This window comes from Crocuta crocuta, unplaced genomic scaffold (genome assembly GCF_008692635.1).
Source record: "Crocuta crocuta isolate KB4526 unplaced genomic scaffold, BGI_CrCroc_1.0 scaffold41, whole genome shotgun sequence".
Lineage (NCBI taxonomy): Eukaryota > Metazoa > Chordata > Mammalia > Carnivora > Hyaenidae > Crocuta > Crocuta crocuta.
In genome coordinates this window covers 7,051,057-7,072,509 of record NW_027529428.1, presented here as the reverse complement: position 1 = coordinate 7,072,509, position 21,453 = coordinate 7,051,057, and positions in this window count along the sequence as shown.

The following is a 21,453-nucleotide window of genomic DNA, read 5'->3' as shown; positions in this document are numbered from 1 at the left end:
TGAAATAAATCTCACTAGGTTAGGGAGCATTTTTCTTTTTACACCTTGTTAGTTTTGATTTGCTTGCATTTTGTTGAAGAATCTTGTACTATAATCATTAGTGCTATCGGTCTGTAGTTTTCCTTTTTTGTAATCTTTTAATCTGGTTTTAGTGTTAGGATAATATTGAGTTAAACAATTAATTAGGAAATGTTTCTTCTACTTTCACTTTCTACTAGTGTGAGAAGAATTGGGATTATTTTTTTTTCTTATATGTTTGGTAAAGTTCACCAATAAATACATCTGAACCTGTTTCTTTATTTAAAAAGTTCTTAAATATTTAATATTCTTACTAGTTATAGGATTATTTAGGCCACTTCTGTGAGTTTGGGGAATTTGTGTTCTTCAAGAAAGTGGTCCATTTCTTCTCAGTTATCAAATTTGTGGGTATAAAGTTGTTCCTAATATTCCTTCATTGTCCTTTTAGTTTTCAGCGAATCACTAGTAATTATTCCTCTTTTATTGCTGGTATGCATATCTTCTGCTTCTCCCTTTTTTTAAAACTGATTAAATGTCTATCACTTATTTTGATCATATCAAGGAACCAGCTTTTGATTTTATTGATTTTCTCTATTGTTTCCTGTTTTCAATTTTACCAATTTATTTTCTAACTTTTATTATTTCTATTTGTCCCACTTTCTTTTTCCTTTTTTCTTTTCTTTGTCAAACTTCCTTCCTTTCTTTCTCTCTTTCTCCCTTTTTTTCCTCTTCCTTCCTTCCCATCCTCTTCTTTCTCTCTCTCTCTCTTTTTTTTAAATTTTTTCAACGTTTATTTTTGAGAGACAGAGACAGGGTACAAGCAGGGGAAGGGCAGAGAGAGAGAGGGAGACACAGAATCCAAAGCAGGCTCCAGGCTCTTGAGAGTTCCTTAACCAGTGTGATATTGGAAATATTTTATTTAATTTCAAAATATTTTGAGATTTTCCAGCATTATTTCTAGTTTCATTCCAATGGAATCTGAGAGCAAATGTTTTATGATTTCTATTATTTTAAATGTGTTATGCTGTGTTTTATGTTTCCAAATGTGGTTTATTTTGGTGAAGTTCTATGTGAGTTTGAGAAGACTGGGTATTCTGCTGTTGTTGGATGTAGTATTCCTTAAATGTCAGTTCGATCAAATGTCTGTTAGATCTATATCCATGCTGATTTTCTGCCTGTTTGACATATCAGTAACTGGCAGAAGGGTATATAATCCACTATAATAGTGGATTTGTTTATCTCTCCTTCAGGTTCTATTAAGTTTTACTTTACATATTTTATTTTATTTTTTAATATTTCTTTATTTTTGAGACAGAGAGAGGCAGAGCGTGAAGCGGGGAGGGGCAGAGAGAGAGGGAGACAATCTGAAGCAGGCTCCAGGCTCTGAGCTGTCAGCACAGCCTGATGCCGGGCTTGAACCCACGGATTGTGAGATCATGACCTGAACCGAAGTCAGACACTTAACCGACTGAGCCACCAGGCGCCCCTACTTCACATATTTTAATGCTTTGTTCGGTGTATAGACATTTAGGATTGCTACATCTTCTTGGATAATAAACTTCTTTGGAATTATTAATGCCTCTCTTTCTCCCAGAATTTTTTTAAAATTTTTCAATTACTGCATTTTCCTATTCTATTATTGGGAAATTTAAGTTATTTCCAAGTTTTCTTTACTGCAATTAAGGATACAGTAGAAATCTTTGCACTTGCAACCTTATCTCATTAGGAAGGTGAAATTTCAACAGGACATGAGACTCTTATAACCACTGTATCTTTCCAAGAGTTTTTAAAAGGGGTTCCAATGACATTTGAATCTGAGAGAAACATAATTGAAGATGATTATGTTATCCAGGATAACCTAGATTATGTCAAAGTAAGAATATCTTTTTTGTTCGTTTTTCTGGAACTTTATCAATCAACATTATCCCCCTTTAATAATGAAAATTACTTCATATATTTTCATAAGAAATTTGTAACTCAATCAAGTACAAATTATTAATGGACACTAGTTAAGAAGAGAGGTATTTAAAATAAAGCAATAATGTCAGACTACTAAATTATGTCTAACACAATGTCTTTTAAAGACCCCAAAATACTTAGTAGATCCTACTAATTATATTAAGATTTTATAACAGAAAAAATACGTATTCACTTCAAAACAGGAACAAAATGTTTTATATTAATAAATTAGTAAAGTAGAAATTGGATCATAAATAGAGTTGTGAGTGCTTAGCATATGTTCACTTTAAGGAAAACATGATGACCTCAGATTATATTTAAAAACCCTTCATAAGAGTATCTAGCTTCAAAGCAGGTAAGTAAGCAATAGGATACTGGTTGACTGTGATTAAACTAAACAATTAATTTATGAAGTTAATAATCACTTCACAGAATATACAGGTCTATAAAAAGAGTTAATAAGTTTTAGCTAATCCATAGCTTATTTTTTTAAGAGAAGTATTGAAGCTTGCCTTAAAATTTAAAATATACTTTTATCCACTCTCACTTTCAATTTACTTAGAAAATGATTTAAGATGTGGCACTGCAGCATCAACTAGGAACTCAACACTGGACTATCAGTCAAGGTAAAAGGGTTCTAGATCCAATCTGTCACAAATTAATTTAATTTGAATTGCAGGAACCTTCAAATCTCTGGGCTTCAATTTCTTTCTTAGTACATTCAAGATACTTGACAACTAAATTTTCTTCTGTTCTCTCCTAACATTTTTATTCATCCTTTACTCAGTGAGCAAGTAAACAAATATTTATTGAGTCTCTACTATGTGACAGTTACTAGGCTAGGCACTATAGATAAAATGATAAATATTAGGCTATAAAGTTTTTGCTTTAAATGAATATTAATGCTCATCCTCTCTTTAATAAAAGATACCATTACACACCGACTTATTAAACCGAAAATGTGTCTATCACTTGAAAACGCTTTGTGTTTCACAAACTCACACATCTATATAATCACCAAGGAATTATATGGAATTTGGTGCTTCCACAAGGAGCATGACAACAAAAATATTGAATTATTTTTAAGAGAAAATTTCTGCTATCTCGTGTTCATATTTCTATCCCCAGGGCTTAGGACAATATTTACTTTGTCATACTTGGGCATATAATAGATATTCCATAAATAGTGTTCAGTGAAGGACATGTATAATATCATCTTGTCCAACTCGAATGAAAACACCAATAGAAGTGAGAACTTGTGACATGCTAGTACCTTTAATTTATTCACTGAGAAAACCACCTGCTTTAAAAAATATACAGTAAAACCTTGGTTTCTGAGCATAATTCATTCCAGAAACATGCTTTTAATCCAAAGCACTCGTATATCACAGCGAATTTCAAGAACCATCGACTCTATTGTGATCATGTAACATTTGGCGTCACGTACTACTTGTATTGCAAGACATCGCTCATTTGTCAAGTTAAAATTTATTGGAAATGTCTGCTTGTCTTGCAGAACACTCACAGAACAAGTTACTCGCAATCCAAGGCTTTACTGTATGTTGTTATAATCCCCGTAGGGTATATGGATGAACAGATCTTGAACCCTGACTCCAAATAATTCACTATGTGTTGATGAAAACAAGGCATGACGATAAACGATAAACATACAGATTAAGTCAGTATCATAGAGGAAACACAAAGAGAGGACAATGAGACTGAAGGAAAACTTTTCCACTTCACCACATTGCTATCCAAAGTCTAAATACCAAAATCTTCCAAATCTCCAAAACCATAAAGTTGTTATCCAATGTTAGAATAAGGCAAGGGATGGGCTAAAATTAAAGGGTTCATTTATTTTGTGTTATTTCTTGTAGGCCTCTCCTCTAGGTGACTCATTACAGGGTTATCATCTCTGCTCTGGACTTTTCCAGAGAGATTCAGGGCTTACGACAATATTATACCACCTGCTTCCACAAATTAAAAACTACATATTTTCTTATCAAAGCCCATTGTACTCTTCTTTCATCGTGAAGTGCTCAAAGTAACAACTCAATAGAACTAAATTTTCTGTGAACACAAAAGAAAACTAGAAACCATCTGTCTCTGATGGGACTGAGGACTTTTTAAATAATCTCTTTAGATAACTTGTTGAATCTATACTCATTTTGTTGTGTTTAATCACAAGTGTAGAAGTAATTGTTTCATTTTGGCTGGACTGGCCAATTCTCAGGGAAAACATTCTTGAACTGAAGAACAAGAAATGACACCTTTTTTTTTCCCCCTCTAAAATGTAAATGAACACACTAAATGACATCTATTTCAAAAATCCATGAAAAGTGACCTCAGCAGACTAATTAGTGCCTGTGTTGACACTTCAATTTGCAACCTAATTGCTTATGTAACCGCTAGTTATTTTTCTTCCCCCTCAAGGTTGATAGCACTTCTAAAATCATGTTTTAGAGCCTAGTAAATTAATCATTTATTTAATCATCAGATCCCAAGGACCAGGTTGCAAAATGTCATTTAAGAAATAATATAACAACTAAAAATCAATGAAAATGCTGAAAGGAGAAAGTAAACCATTATCTCGCCAGCCTACTAGAAAAATTTTTTTCTTCCATATTGCTCACTAGCCTCTGCCCTATGCATAAGTACTTTTCCCCCTTTCCCTATGTGTTATGGACCAACAATGACCTCATAAATGCGTGTGTGCTTTTATTTTTTTGATCATTTTCCTTTTCTTTCTTCATCTTTTCAGCCTTCAGTATTTTCTATCTACCATCATTCAGAATATCCTACAGTTAAGAACTATATAAGCAGTAAGCCCTCATGTGGAAGAATCAGCCCAAATTTCTTAGTGTTCATACATGTTTGCGCTTTCTAAGAGATGTCTTCTAAAATATAATAACTTTTCACCAGAGTTTAGAGTTTTATTGTGGTTAGATAATAAAGAGAGGAAGCATATCTATATTTTACCAAGTCTTCCCATCTGAACTAATTTTCTTCCCCTGAGTAGAATTATATTCCTTCCTTTTTGGCATAGCACAGACTCATTCCTTTCCTATGTAATCTGAGTATACACATACAAAGATACATACTTAAAGCAGAGCATGAAAATGTTCTTCTCAGGGCGCCTGGGTGGCTCAGTCGGTTAAGTGTCCAACTTAGGCTGAGGTCATGATCTCACGGTTCCTGGGTTCGAGCCCTGCGTCAGGCTCTGTGCTGACAGCTAGCTCAGAGCCTGGAGCCTGTTCTGGATTCTGTGTCTCCTTCTCTCTCTGACCCTCCCCCGCTCACCCTGTCTCTCTCTCTCAGAAATAAATAAAACATTTAAAAAATTTAAAAAAAAAGAAAATGTTCTTCTCCCCCTTCTACCCTTCTTTCTTCACATAAATGTAAAGTTCTACACATCTAACCAACAAAATATAAAATAAATAAAATAAAATAATAAAACAAAACAAAATTAAATTAAATTAAATTAAATTAAATTAAATTAAATAAATAACTCAAGACAGGAGATGGAACAGAAATTTTGTCAACTTAGAAGAACAGGACAGACAGGAAGTAGGGGTACAGCTTACAACAAGGAGGCTTAAAAGGTCTAGAGATCATGTGAAAAAATTAAAATAAGTGGACCCTTCAGAGCAATGTGGGTCTTGGAGATTCTGCCAGGCTAGCCCCATGAATGGTATGAGAACGTGAGAAAAGTCCACAGTACCCACAGGAGAGCACGTGCAGAAGCGACTGGAGCCATGGAATCTAGCAAATTTCACCTGAAGGAGCCCACTACGGTTCACAAAAGGAAACTGAACCTTATGTGAAGATGTCTTCACTGCATTCCTCTTGACTCTCATTTTTAGAAGTGGACTTCACTATTCCACCCTTCTGGTGTTAAGAACGTGGCTGGGGAATTGGCTCCTTGCCAATACCTTCATCATAATACACAGCTGAGAACTGAAGACATGGAAATGATGAAAAGGAATATTATCTAATAATGAAAAATACCATGGATTCAAATCATTGAAAGAGATGAAAAGCATTTTATAAATTCTAAAATGTTACAAGCATTTTATTTTGAATAAAATACTGAATATGATTACTTATTATCACCACATCTTAACAATCCAGTGGCCATGCTCTGCTAGCCTCTAAGTCAGTGGTTCTCAAATATTTGTGGCCTCAGGATTTTTATACTCTGAGGATTAGTGAGAACCCCTAAGAGTTTTTGTTTATGTTGAGTGCACATTTCAGAATTTACTATATTTTATTTATTGTTAAAAAACTTTTTTAAGGTTTTATTTATTTTTGAGAGAGAGAGACAGCGTGAGCATGGGAGGGTCAGAGAAAAAGGGAGACACAGAATAGAAGACAGGCTCCAGGCTCTGAGCAAGCTGTCCACACAGAGCCCGACACGGGCTTGAACCCACGAACTGTGAGATCATGACCTGAGCCGAAGTTGGACACTTAACTGACTGAGCCACCCAGGCACCCCAGAATTTACTATATTTTAAATTAAAGCAAAAAATATAAATGTATTAATTTAGTTAGTATAAAATAGCAATACGCCCCTTGCATGTTAGTGTAAACAACATGGTTTCATGAAGAATAGCTATTTTCTAATATCGCAAAACAATCTGAGAAGAATAGTACTGCTTTACATTTAAAAACAGCTGCTTAATGTCTGGCTTAATAGAAGACAGCAGGATTTTCAAATCTGCATTCAACCCGTTATGATATCACATATGATGTTGTCTCTGGAAAATACACTATATGTTCATGAGAGAAAAAAATGAAAAGAACAAATAATAGCTTCCCATTATTATGAAAATTATTTTGATCTCATGGACTCTTCCGAGGGTCTTGGGGATGGATCCACACTTTGAGAATCTCCACCCAAAGTCATGGTCGTTCCCAGACTAGCTCACATTTCCAACATAAAGGACACAGTTTAGCTGTTCTCCCCTTCACTTCAATGCAGACACAACACAATGGTGAGGTGAATTCTGGAGAAAGGAATTTAAATCATAGTTTGTTTTTTTATCTATCCCCTAAATCTTAGAGATTATTTAGTAAAAACTTGAGGACTATATAATCACATATAAATGATTTATATGAGGACTATATAATGAGGACTATATAAATCATATGTATATGGTTGATAATAATCTTGGTCCACAAGAAAGCAGGTAGTGTTCTTATGACTATTTTGGTCATGAGAAAACAGGCCCTGTGAGGACAAGTGGCTTCCTCAAGCACAGTGCATCTATGCATCTAGCCAAAAGGAGAGGGCTGAATGGAATTGAATATTGTTCTACCAGTGGATGCTGTTCAACAAAGTGATCTGACAAAAGGGAGGAGAAGAGAAGAGGTCAAAAAATCCAGTTTATACCTTGGGTTCTGTCTGCTGTTGGCACTGGACTCCCTTACAAAAGAAGAGAGGGGAGTCTGGATAAACTAAAGTTTCTCTAATGCCAACATTTACAAAATGAAGAGAAGGATGAGTTTTTGACTCAGTTATCTGTCCCTCAGCTCTCTATTAAAGAGTAATTAAACTATCAATATTTGAGTGGGTTTCTTTTTATTTTCTCTCTTGTCCCATTTTCAAATCTTATTTTCATTAGTGTTTGCTGCTCTTTGGGGCCATCTGTGGAGACTAACCCGTGGGGTTACCTGGGGGTGAACTCGCTAACTAGATCATCAGTCACTCCATGAGATGGAAGATACCCAAGCAGTAAAACTGTACACTAACTTCTCTTTGGTGAATACTGGAATAACTCAGAATAAGCAAGTTCAAGCGGAAATTTATGATGAGGCAAAGTCCATTAGTGTTCCAGCAAACTCATGTGAATTCTGGAAGGGTTTTAGGGACTGAACTAAGCTTTCTAATTATCTTTAGACTAAATCGTATTAGAAATTGAGCTGTATTCCCCCTGTACCAGGCTCTCTGGCTGTAAGATGCTTTGGGAGGACTGTCAACCCTTCAGGGCCTACAAGGTCCTACTTTGGGTGGATTGACATTTAGCAGCAAAGATCTCCCATTTCAGACAAATACCTCTGGGTCTTTCCCTTATGTATGCAGGCTAAGATTAAGACCCCACCAAAAAGTTAGATATATAATCCTTATGCACTTCTCTTAACAAAAGACTGGCAGCTACTTTTGTCTTTGTAATTTCTCTTAACACTAAGAGCAGAAAGACTTCAGATCTTGCTTCGTGTTGTATTTTTTTCCCTTTAATTATTTTTTTGGAATCTCTCACTCACTTAAGTATTTCAATTTGTAGGTTCTAAATACACAACAAATTCAGTAGAACAAGCACAGAAATCCTGGTCTTCTTCCAAGAAATCTTCTACAGCTGCTCAAATATTATTTTATGAGAGGAAATATCAAGTTCTCTTTTTCCTAAACCAAAATCCAAGGTCAAGTTCTGATCTGTTTGCTTTCCTAGTCACATCATCTCTTCCAACATAAAACTATTCAGTTAGGCTTATTCTCGTTCCCACTACTAAATCCCCTGCTTCAATCCTCAACAGCATATCCCTGAATGAGAAAAATCTATCTTCTGTTGAGCTTGACACACCAAATCTGGCATAGTTTGGCCACGCTACTGTGCTACACTCTGCCTTTCATGCCTGCTGCCTTGTCATTTTGCAGATCAAATTAATGACTGGAATTTCAGTGCAGAATTACACGATTTCAGGTAATACTACTACATTGTTGTTATTGGTTTTTAATGACTTAGAACATATTTTAAGTATTCCTTTTAAATATTCGACATATTTTAGATAAAAAACCTATACATATGTATATATTAAAACATCAAGAAAAACATGAATTTCTAAGAACCTACAAATGCTGAGACTTCTTTACAATTATAAAACATTTTCTGCTTCCTGGTCCTGGTGCTTTTCTAACTTTCTGCACTATATCATTCTTCTTGCTGTTACCTCTGATGGAGCTAGTCTTGTCTGCTGTGGTAATTTTCTGTTCTGTTCAGTACCCTGAATGAAGCTTCCAGGGGCTTTAAATATTTCTATTTATTATTTCATTTTCTTATCTTATTTCTAATTACTGTTTTCAAAATGGGGCTCAATGATGGTAGTAATAATGCACACCAAATTTAGTGAAAATAGCCCTACTATTTTACTCTTCGATGCAATTTCCTCGTTGTAACCGTCTTTAACACATTGGTTTCAATCTATGCCTGTTTAGCTGGAACTTTCGCTAAAGAGTGTTAAATGTTATTTAAGTCTTTATCATTGGTTTTATAAATTATATTGATGGCTTTGATGGTCTTAAACGTCTTTCCATTTTTCAAAAAAATTCTAATCAGTGTTGGTATTAGATAACAGTTAAGTTTAATGCATGACTCTATTTAGCTTACTATTATCTAATTAAAATTCTAGCATTTATATTCATACTATTATTTAATCATGATTCTATTTTTAAATTATTTTTCTAAGTTGTGTAATTTCATAAAACATTGATAATTCTAAAATTTTATATTATCTTGGATAGCTTTAATAAAGGACTTCTCTGCTTTTAAAATGTTTGATATAATTTTGTGATAAAACTCTGTGAACATAGCAGTTTTTAAAAATTGTAGGTCTTGTGGCACCTGGGTGGCTTAGTTGGTTAAGTGTCCAACTTTGGCTCAGATCATGATCTCCCCATTCGTGGGTTCAAGCCCGAGGTCCGGCTCTGTGCTGACAGCTCAGAGTCTGGAACCTGCTTCAGATTCTTTGTGTGTGTGTGTGTGTGTGTCTCTCTCTCTCTGTCTCTGTCTCTCTCTCTGCCCCTCCCCAACTCACACTCAGTCTCTCTCAAAAATAAACATTAAAAAATTTAATAAAAAACTTTTAAAAATAAAAAAAAAATTGTAGGCCTTAAGTTATTTTTCCTCTTCCTCTATGGTTATTCAGCAACTTGAGTCAACTGTATTAGTTATATATTTCTGAAAAACTTTCCCTTCATTCTAGATATTTAAATTAAGAATGGAAAGTTCCACATACATTTTTAACCATTTCTATGCTTACCGTTACATCTCTTCTGTTGTCCTTAAATATTATATGATACTTTTAACTGTATTTCTTCTTTCATTAGTCCGACTCACCGATTTTTTTTTTCCATTTTAGGAATCTATCCAGAGAATCATTTTTTAATTTCATTTGTCTTTCTTGCCTATTGTTTTCAGTTTTATAGTTTGTACTTTATCTTATGCACTCCTTCCTTCTGCCTTATTTCTTTCATTCTGTTTTTACTCTATCCTCTAAAGTTCATTGCAGTCTTAAATAATATCATTTCTTGGTTAATAATAAGAATATGTAAGACCCTTTTGGTCCTGTAAATACAGCTTTAATTGTGGTCCCTAATTTCTCTTCATTATTTCAAAATAATTTTAATTGTTTTTTTTCCCTTTGTCTCAGATCCTGAGGTTATTTATATTTTTTTCCAAGATACAAGTGTTAACAGTTTTTAGCATTAAGAACCAAGAAATCATTGACTTACTTGTTTATTTATGTAACAGTACTATTCAATAATGGAAATTCAGAGAAATCATTATGAAATGCTACTACAGTTTTCTATGGAACCCATTAAATGCTCTTAAAAAACAAAAAACAAAAAACTTCCTTGGCCATGAGAAGAATGTACAGTTTCTCTTTGAAAGATACAAATTTCGGGGAGCCTGGGTGGCTCAGTTGGGTAAGCATGTGACTTCGACTCAGGTCACGATCTCACGGCTTGTGAGTTTGAGCCCCGCGTCAGGTTCTGTGCTAACAGCTCAGAGCCTGGAGCCTGCTTCAGATTCTGTGTCTCCCTCTCTCTCTGCCCCTCCCCTGCTCATGCTCTGTCTCTCTCAAAATTAAGTAAACGTTAAAAAAATTGATGAAAGACACAAACTTCTACATGAGTTTTGCTGTTATTGCTGTTGTCTGTACATTACTATTTTCCCAATGACAAGAAAATAACCTATAGACTGTTGGTGCTCAAGAAATATTTCTGAAGATATTAATACGAATATTCTTACCCTTGATTGTATTATGAAGTTCTTAATCACCCTTAGGCTTTGTTTTTTTGGCCTAGCAAACTCTGAAACACAGGTAGTAAAATTACCTAATGTAATTTTTTAATTATCAATTTGTCCTTGTAATTATGACTTTTTGTTTCATAAATATGCTCTCCAGATACATTTAGTGCATAGATATATCACTTATATCATGTTTTAAATTTTTTATTAAAAATAAATCCCTTTTTATTCTTTTAAAATCTTTTACTATTGAGTTACACTTTAATATTAATATTGCCATTTCTGTGGTCTTATTTTAGATATACCAGATATAGCTTTCCCTGCCCTTTATTTTAAACTTCCCTTTGCCAATTCATTTTAGATGTCCTTGTAAATACATCATAGCTGGATTTTTGTTTTTGACTCTCCTACCACTATACTGCTGCCTTCCGGCAGGGGAATTCAGTCCACTGGCAATTATTCTGAGGTCCCACTGGGGTTTTTATTTCTCCTTTCCCATATTTAATCCTACATATATTTGTATTTATCTCCCCTTTATCTCATTCCTTTTTCTGAACTCATTAAATTCTTTTTGTTCACTTGAATTCCCTACCTTATTGTCAGACGTCATAGTTCAAATCACATGTTTTTGTTTTTATGTTAATATAGAAAAACCATTATGCCTATTCACTGAGAGATTCTATATCACCTCTTGTGTAGTATCCAGGGAATGAGGTCCATCATATTCTTTCTCTCCAGGCATCTAGGGAGAACTCTTAGGGATACTTCTAAGTTGTACCAACAGTTCTGCTGTTGCTTGGACCATGAAAATAATTTGTGGGAAAGAGAGGGTAAATGGGTGTACACATGGCCATTCTTACTCTTAATATTTTGTTCTTTTTAAAGATTTTTTAACATTTATTTATTTTTAAGAGACAGAGAGAAATAGAGCATGAGAGGAGGAGGGGCAGAGAGAGAAGATAGAGAATCTGAAGCAGGCTCCAAGCTCTGAGCTGTCAGCATAGAGCCCAGTGCAGGGCTCAACCTCACGAACCATGAGATCATGACCGGAGCCAAAGTTGGACATGTAACCAAGTGATCTAACCAGGTGCCCCTTGATATCTCGTTCCTAAACATCTTGTTCTTTTTGTAAATAATAATTTAAACTAAGAACTTTATTTTACTTCAACTGTTGTTTCGATATTTTTGTAAAATAAATGATTCACCATGAATTATGTTGTAGCACAAGGAGTGGTATGGTTCATTCAAGGATCAAGCAATCATCTACTTACTTATTTATTCCATGATACATATCCACAACTAATCTAACAGACTGCTAGATATAGGTATGAAAAATGCAAAATTAAAGAAAAATGTCTGCCATCGGTTCCTTCTTACAAAGGCAACAAAGAATTACTCATGAACTAAATTTCAGTAAGATTAAAAGGGTAGTTGTCAAAGAAGATTCACACACATTACAGAAGATCTGAGAATGAAGAATCTACTGCTAGAAGACTGTACACAACACGTACAGAATAAGTGAATGAGAAGTGTTTGTAATGAAACTCTGGGGGAAATTATCCAAAGTCACAAAATATTATGGATCTAGAAGGTGGGGGTCTGACGTGATGAAAAGTAGGAGAATGCTCTAGAATACAGTGAAGAGAATACAGTGAAGACAGGTCACAAAGGGCCCAGATGCCAGGCACAGGACTACTAAAACACTTTCAACAAACGGGCTGCCCTTAATACTGATTTTCTCTAGCTTTTAAAAAACTTTTTGGATATTTTCTAATCATTTTTTTATATGCAGTCCAATTCTGCACATATGGGCTTCTCTATTCTTATTTTTTAAATTAATTTTCTCCTCCTTTCTTTTTTTTTTTTCATTTTATTTATCTTAGAGCGAGAGAGAGAGAGAAAGAGAGTACAAGTGGGAGCGAGGACAGAGGTAGAGAAAGAGAGAGAGACAGAGAGACACACAGACAGAGAGAGAACCTTATGCAGGCTCCAAGCTCAGCACAAAGCCCAACAACTTAGGGCTCGATCCTGTGATCCTGGGAACCTAACCTGAGCCAAAATCAGAAGTCAGACTCTCAACCAACTGAGCCGCCCAGGCGCTCCAATTTTCTCCCCGTTTCTAATCTTCCTGTTGATTTCCTTTCTTAGTGTTCTTAAATATGCTTGCCCATATATACACCAATGTTATAACTAAAGCTATTAAATAATAAATAACAACTTTCTCTTTTGTTGTTTTTTGTACTTTATGTTCGCAAAGATTTCCAATGTCAAGCTATTAAATACAATGGTACCAAGAGTCCTCCCACGTAACTGCTTTCTCATCTCAGTTTTACCATAACCTATGGCAACTCAGAAAGCCACTGAGTGATTTTACTTACTTACTTCCTCACTAAAGAACGGCGACATTAACACTGGCTAAATAAAATAAAATTAATGATTGTGCTTTGGAAAAATATAGCTTGTTGGCTAAGGCAATATAAATTTTATTTTTTTCTTAGAAGCCACCAAAATAGTAAATTTCCAAATTTTTCAACGGATCTTTTCCAACCCAGGTTTTAGGTTGGTATGTCTTCTCCCTTCTCACCAACTGCTCCTTTATAGTTCTTCTAGTTGTTCCTATTTTGAGTACTAATGCTGCCAATTTTGTTTTCCTTCTAATAATCCTACATCCTATTAATCATATCAATGTGCCATCAATATTTTCTAGTCTTCACACATTATCCTAAGAGGGGTTATATTTTCCACCTGTTTCTCTGCATTGCCAACAAAGTAGCTCTCTGAGTCCAAAGGATCACACCTGTGCAATTTGGAAAGCATCCAATAAACTCTGTAGAATTTTAAATTACATTACCTCTAATTTAGCTCCTTTTGATACAGTATCTGTGGAGTCAAATATTCCATTCCATTGATGTTTCCCTCAATTTTGAAATCTAATCCACCATACCAATGTTCTTTCCATGGCTTAAGCAATTCTGCAATTCTTTTAAAAACAATGTATATCTTTTGAACTAATGAGTTATCCCTCTCAATTCACATTTTTTTTTGCAATGTTAAGGCAACAGGAGACGCCTTATTCCAAATTCTTACAAACTGAATAGGATTGTTCATCAATATATGTGTGTATGTGTATATACATCCATATATATGTATACAGGCTTACTTGTAGATAGAGTAGGCTTTTTAACTATGAGAAATTAAAGAAAACACAAGGAAAACAAAACCTTATGTCTCAAAACTGTTTTATATATTCCTTCTTTAAGAATGTACTTATTATGAGTTTAATTTAAATACAGAGAACAGGTGTTGTTATATTAATATGATACAATTTATCTCCCCAAATGTATTGTTTCTTTCCTGAACTATCAAATCTTACCTGATAGAATGATATAAAGTAAGACTTTAAAGCATAACATGTTTCAACTGGGAAGGATCCAAGAGATAATTTAATCACTTCATTCTATAAACGATGAGAACGGTGCACAGATGGACTTGTGTGTTATCCAATATCACATTTCTGGTCATTTTTTTGTAGTCTCTAGAGTTTCAGACTGGTGCTTTTTTAAATACAGAGACCTCTCCATTCTTTCCCTCTCAACTTTCCAATGAATATAAATATATTCATAGTTCTGTTAATCGCACATGCAATTTCCCCTACATTGATTGCGTTGGATAAACTGATCAACATCTGCTAACTTCAATCTGTCTTTTTCATTTTTCTTTTACTAAGTGGTTTTTCCTTTCAACATACTTCAAATACTTTGGAAAACCGGAACTCTAATGAAAAACAGATAAATGAAACATGTTTTTAAATAACCCACTGACCACCATCAGATTATTAAGATAGAAAACTGAGAGATCCGAGATGGAGTAATAATATAACCTAGTTTTGATTCATGTGTGTCTTTCAGGATATTCTATGGACAAAGTCTCTTTGCTGTTTTATTACTAATTTCATTATAATAATAAGCTAGTATCTTCATTCCTAGTCATTCTTTTCTTTTCAAATATGACCCATTTTCAGTACAATATTCAGTAGAGGAAATTATTTCCTCTATAAAAATCAGTACTCGTTCTTTGACTCCTGCCTGCAATATTTTAGAACCCTGACAGATATACGCCTGGAGCCCTCAGCTCTCACAATTATATAGGACTGTGTTCTGCTGCCATGACCTCTGAAAGTTGAGCATGGGTTGTGTTTATCATTGGAAGAAGGCAGTAAAGGGAAAGGGGGCAGAAGGAGGGAAGAAGGCAATGGATGGTTGGCTGGTACAAAGAGGAAAAGGTGTAAATGCCTTGTCAAGTGCAGGGGCTGCTGGGTGTGGGGGGTGGTTCTATATACAGACACCAGCTCTGTGTTTCCCTCCTCTCTGAGAATGCATTTTCTCTGGGGCTCTGGATACTTTTTTAGATTAGAGTTTACCAAAAGCAGGTATGTTAGGCCATGACAGGATGTTGCTATTTCGTGGTGAATTGTAGGTAAAAGGGGACAAAATATTGAGTTTTTTACAAAGCAGAATATATTTCAAGAAAGGTGATTTTTTTTCTGATCAATCATCCTTTCTATCTTTATTGTGCTAAAATGTCACTTTTCAAATGTCTTTTCCCAGGAAGCTACAGTTGATTGCCTGATGTCAGTCACTAGTTTCACATTTCACGAATGTCTATTGTAACAACAGATCTTAACCAACTATTCTGGATGATTTTATCTGAATAATAATGTAGCTAACAGGTTTTGCAGAGGTTTTTGTGTAAATATTTTGTGCAGGGCCCATGGCTATATAAGTAATTTGAATGACCCAGATGAGTGTGCATGTATCATTTCAATAGCCCAAGTTCAAGTGACACCAGAAAAAAGTTATCTGTTTGCAAGGCTGCCTTCTAGAAACCAGGGCTCAAGTATAGGGCCCAAGACTGAGCCCATAGACACGAGTCCTGGAAATTCTTGGGACATGTACAGTATGATGGTAGCGCCTGTGGTGGTGCAATGGTTTGAATGTTTGTGTCCTCCTAAAACGTGCATGTTGAAGTCCAAACCCTCAAAGTATATTGGTATTAGTAGATGAAGACTTTGAGGGCAATTAGATCCTGAAGGTGAAGCCCTCTTTAATGCTTTTATATAAGAGGCCCCAGAAAGATCCCTCGTCTCTTCTGCCATGCGAGGAGACAGGAGAAGTCTGCAACCCAGAAGGGAGCCCTCACCCGACCATGCTGAAATCTTGACCTTGGACTTCAGCCTCCAGAACTGTAAGCGACACATTTCTGAGGTCTGCACACTAACTGATCAGTGGTATGTTATTATGGCTGCCAGAATGGACTGTCACAGGTGGCGGGGTGAGAGGGAAGGAAGGGAGCAGGGTGAGAGCGGGTCCAGGACACCCTGTCGTGACAGAACTGCCATCTCTGGCTAATCCTCGGTATCAAAGGATGACTTGGACAGTTTCGAAAGTGGCACTACCAGGGCGCCTGGGTGGCTTAGTCAGTTAAGCGTCCGACTTTCGCTTAGGTCATGATCTCGCGGTTGTGGGTTCGAGCCCCGCGTCGGGCTCTGTGCTGACTGCCAGCTCGGAGCCTGGAGCCTGTTTCAGTCTGTGACTCCCTCTCTCTCTGACCCTCCCCTGCTCACGCTGTCTCTCTCTCTCCTAGAAATAAATAAAACATTTAAAAAAAAAAAAAAAGAAAGTGGCACTACCAGTGACCATGACCCACAGGGAATTAAGTCCAGGCCCAGGGCACCCTTCTAGAGTATTGGCTGGTCCCAGGCACCAAAGGAGATCCCAAAAATTTCAAGGAAGGTACTCCCAAGTATAGAGGCTCAGATCTAACAGGACAGGTACAGTAATGCTATTATGGTCTCCATTTTCCAGACAAGATACCATCTGTCAGAAAATGTCCACCAGCCATGGAAAGAATTCAGTGTCTAGCAAATAGCACTTTCTGGTAGTTTGAAGCTAAATATGCTTAGACAATGCTTGTCTTCTTGTCTGATTAAACTAAAAAGATAGCCAATTTCTTTTAATATTTCTAACCATTTTAATCATCAATGAATTCTCTTCTTTGGAAATAATTAAGTACAGGATCTCATGTGCTTCCTAAACTTTTGAAAGAGAAAAATGTCAGAAGTCAATTGCTAAATAATGCCTATTCTCTTTTAAGTAAGAGAACTTAAAAAAGTAAGATTTCCAGGACATGTCTAAGTTTAATGCATACTCTCTTGTTTCTCATAACTCTTATTTATGCACTTCCTCACTTTACAGTCAGTTTTTGTTTAGTAGGTTTGTTTTTGAGAGGTCAGGGAGGGAGAGAGAAAGAGAGAGAGAAAGAGAGAGAGCGAGCAAGAGCGAGAGCACAAGTTGGGGAGAGGCAGAGGGAGTGATAAAAAATCTTAAGCAGGCTCCACACCCAGTGGATCAACTAACGGTGAGATCATGACCTGAACCAAAATCAAGAGTCAGACACCTAACTGACTGAGCCACCCAGGTGTTTCTATAATAAGTATTAGAGAAAAGTCGTCCATATTCATATTAGAGATGATCTGTACTATACATTTAAAATACTATCCAGCAATTTCTCCATGCTATTATCTAACGCACTTGTTCCCAACTATATTTCCATTTTCTGTTTTTTTGAATTCACTTTAGCTACTTTCTTCTAAGAAATTGTACTTTTTCTTACCTTCTGCAAAACCTATTGCATATAATGCTCAAAGATGCCAAAAACATATTTAAAACCAAGTCCTCTTCTTAATCAAATTCAGACACCTTGATAAAATTTTCATATATATCATTCTATATTGTTCCTGTAGATTCTCAGAAATAAAAATATGACAAAGGTCTGATGGAGGTCACATTTTCAAGGATATTTCATTCACACACAAAATGTTGATAACTGAATTTGCATGTGATTAATCTTCCTGAATAAAAAATAGAAGAAAAAAATTTTAAATGTTAGGAAAAAAATGTTTCCTATTGTTAACTACAGATATTTCATCTGTCACCTAGTGAAATTTGCATACTAAGAAACAGGGAGGGTTCATTTTATTTTTCCATAGCTTACATTTTACTGAAAACTTCCTCAGAATATCATCAGAGACAACCCATCTCTTTGTTCACCTCTTTGTTTTTCAATTATATCTTATCACTAGTTGAGCTGACATGTTGCAACCAATTTTAATTTTTTTAAGTTTATTTAGTTTTTGAGAGAGACAGACAGACAGAGAGAACATGAACAGGGGAGGGGGAGAGAACCAATTTTCTCCTTTAAGTACTTTATAACAATCAAGTTTGTGTTTTGTTTTGTTTTAGCAGCCGAGTTACGGACATTTCAATTGGTTTTAATGGAAAATGAGTAAATCATGCACGAAGACTGCCTATCTGTAGTGAGCGGAATGAAGTCTTGAGAATGATATATAAAAGTCCCTCATAATTGTTGAAATATTAACAAAGACAAGGATAAGCGTTTTTTTTTTATATATCTTTTGGATATTATATGTTAAGATAGTAGATTCAATGATCACCCTTAGGGCTTATCTACCCACGGCTTCCTGTCCTGTCTCCCATGGTTTAGGTGAGTAACCCTGACTAAACTAATACCTTGCCAGTGGCTCCCCAGACTTTAAACTCTCCTGATTTGCAATTCTGCTCTTCTCAGTCTTTCAAATAACATTATTAAAACCCTACATTCTTCATCACACTATCTGCCTGTTTGAAACTTTTCACTTAGTCTCCATTTTCTGTAAGACAAGAGTCCCCAAACTCTACCCCTCTAACACCAGTTTATGCTTCCAGTAGCAACCCTATGCTCCATATATGAATCTGGGCGGCCATATGGTCTTTTGCCGTCTCCTGGGCATGACTCCCTCTTTCCTATAGTCAAAGACATGCACATTTACTGCAATCCCTGGCCAACAAGATCATGACCATAATCTGAGACCAAATTCCACTTTTCCTTATGCAATACAATGTCCTTTTACTGAGTAGAGATCTGTGGGGTTTAACAAAGTATTTTCACAGACAATCTCAATTAATACCTTTTCACTGAACAGATATAAATAGGCATTTTACAGATAAGGATTCTGATGCTCAAGGGATCTTTCCTAACCATCAGAATTCATGTTGCTGTCTCCTTTCTCGAATGCTGGTGGCAGGATGTCTGTAATATTTGTTGATGCAACTATTTGGCAACAGTTGTATATATTCTTCACATACGTAAGTTCTGTTGTTGTTGTTGTTGTTGTTTTTAAACGTTCACTCACTCATTCATTCATTCATTCATTCATTCATTCTACACTGGTTTTTCTGAGCTCTTATACTGTGTCCGGCATTACCCGGGCAGAGTCTCTGTATCAGGAAGCTTATTGCTAGTATTTCTAACTAAATGTTAAGTAATCTCCTTCCTGGGAGAGATCAGTTTTATCACCAGACAGTGCCTATTACAGGCAATATGCAACACATGTTTAAAGAAATAATAAAGCAAAAGTCAGCCATGATTTCCTGATGAATAATAATTATAGTTCTAAATAAAAATGATGCAAACTTATAATCTGAAATTCTGACACTTTCCCTTTACTATCTCATATGCAGGTTGCTTCATTCACTCTACTTTTCTAAGTGCAGAGTAAATAAAAAATACAAAACCCATACATCAAACTCTTTTAGGACTTACCGCCACAAGTGATTAGCCATAGGGTGTGATTACTGTGAACACCGAAGGCAATTTTTTTTTTACCACAATTTTTTTTTTTTTACCATAAAATAATTATGCTGAATATTCAGCATCTTTTGGGAAGACTAATTGAGGGAAAACAAACTAGTAAGCTTCTGTGTTGTGCAGCTGCGATTATTAAGATGTGAAGCTCTTATCATTAGAGTTTCACTGAACATCAATAGAATGAGTCTTTGTCTGAGGGTGTCTGTGTTATTTAAACACCTTGATTCCGGATACAAAGAAAGTTGAAATTTAGCTTTGGGATGCACTTTTATGTGTAGGATGCTCAGAGCTCATAAACAGTCATGCATTTTTTTCCCAATAGAGAACAAAAGGAAGCCTCTGACTGAGCTACTCGTAGGAGATCAACAACTGGTGATCAGAAAAAATTGTAAATCCTGTCATCTGTTCAAGTGTGAGAAGCAGGACCCTGTTGATGTGTGTCATCAGCCCTGTATTTGAAGACGAACTCTGTGAGCATGCTCTTTCCTCCATGCAGGAGGTTCCTAAAAGAGCCAACGTACGACCCCAGACCTCTCCACGGAGTACACAGGAGGCTTGTTCTTTGGTTAGCGCTTGGGACCACCACTTGCAAGGCTTTTGTTGCTTTTAACTTTGTTTGCCACAGAAAAAGCTTGACCTCTTTTCCTACACTGAGTTAGCTTATCTTTGCTGCAAAGCAGAAAGGGCTAGGATATGTCACCACTGCCGCTTCCCCAAAGCTCTGGCTAGAAAACCTTAGGCAACACACTCTGCTGCCACGTTTCCCCTTCTCTGAGGCTCCTTTCAAGATCCGGGTACTGGAAAACCTGGTGCTGCAGGTTTCCAGGATTCCTATTATATAAGTAACATAATTTGCCATGTTAAACATTTGGTTCATTTTGTGATAGTTCCTCAGAGGCAAATAGGAGCAAAGTATGTTCAAAAAGCTTGGCTTTTATAAGTGTAAAAGAGGGACTACATGGGTTTCAATTTGAATGGACCTCGGGCACAAAACAGAGGTCCCTCTTGATGTAAAAGACTGTGAAATTTTTGTTCTACTTTTAGGATCTCTGCTCCATTAGGGACTTCTTTCCCTAAGTGCCTAAGGTAATCTAGTTAAGTCTGGGAAGGCCCAGTATCATAAATTTCTTCAATTATTACAAAAAAAAGGAAGCAATATCATTTTCCTAACTCATCTCCCCTTGGTGTTGAAGCTCTGCATGAAGTACAATGATTTTCCTGCCCAATGGAAGTGAAAAGAATCATCTTTCAAAACCACCAGTGTTCTGGATTCTTTTTTATAAAAGGGTAATCTTCATTACTCTGGGCAGCAGCCCAAGTGAATCTCTCATGATATAAGTGGAATTATTAGAGATATATGTATGTTGAGAAAGCAGAATGAACACTGAATTACCTTGCCTTTCTCTATTTTTATGTAGTGTGTAAGCATATTTAACCCTCTGTATTAACGGTAGCAAATTTACTTCTGCTTCCATGACCGAAAACTCCCATTATTAATCCTCGATTGGAAGACCATCATTTCAGCAATTAAGGATAACCCTATTTGAAATTAAAAAAACAATCTGTTATCAAAAAAGCCTTATCCTTTAAATCCTTAAAGATGCACCTGAGTCCTTCTCTACTGGTGAGAATATGTACTACGTGGAAATGCATAAGGCTTACCAGCCAAGGAGCCTCGAGGAATCACTCCACCCTCTGATCTTGTGCTTCCTCTGTTTCAGTGATGTAAAATCCGCCCTGC